The sequence below is a fragment of the Nannospalax galili genome, unplaced genomic scaffold, assembly GCF_000622305.1.
Source record: "Nannospalax galili isolate Female #2095 unplaced genomic scaffold, S.galili_v1.0 scaffold115, whole genome shotgun sequence".
NCBI classification, from domain to species: domain Eukaryota; kingdom Metazoa; phylum Chordata; class Mammalia; order Rodentia; family Spalacidae; genus Nannospalax; species Nannospalax galili.
In genome coordinates this window covers 8,113,972-8,114,493 of record NW_008340588.1, presented here as the reverse complement: position 1 = coordinate 8,114,493, position 522 = coordinate 8,113,972, and the positions used below count along the sequence as shown (strand labels likewise).

The window sequence follows — 522 nt, the reverse complement described above, 5'->3', positions numbered from 1 at the left end:
TTGTACTATAAATAAGGTTGATTCTTAGAATAAAGCATGCATTAGTTCATACTCCACTGCATCCCGTGCATCCTGATTTCTTCTGCACCTATACCTCAGGGCCCCCAAGCCCCTCAGGCTTGAATTGTGGTCACTGACCTGTGACACCTTGGTCTTGTTATTTTCAGTCTTCCAAAATCTGCAGGAAGTACATTTTTTTAAAAACTATGGATTGCTTCACAGATGTGCATGGACTCCTTGCACAGAGGCCATGTTAATCTATGTATCTTTCCGATTTTATTGTATATGGGGCCAAAGCAAGCACAAGAAGTTGGGAGAATTATTACCCAGTGAGTGGTGGGTTTGTTTTAATAGATGCACAAATGGACTGAAGATAGCTGCCTTACTGGTTTCCGCTGCCAACATCCATCCACAGGCAGGAGCAATCTATACTGAGCCCTAAAATGGTCTCTTCCCTTAAGATCACTGGTTCAAATGGTGACAAAGTAGTTATACTAGATATCGTCATCCTAGAAGGGGGGA

General features: G+C 42.5%; 1 non-coding gene across 1 annotated transcript; it reads right to left on the bottom strand.

Annotated features, from left to right (window-relative positions):
• Nucleotides 1–200: 200 nt before the first annotated feature.
• Nucleotides 201–306, bottom strand: LOC115070772. Its single transcript, XR_003849903.1, has one exon. It is a non-coding gene; the product is annotated as a U6 spliceosomal RNA (small nuclear RNA).
• Nucleotides 307–522: the final 216 nt, after the last annotated feature.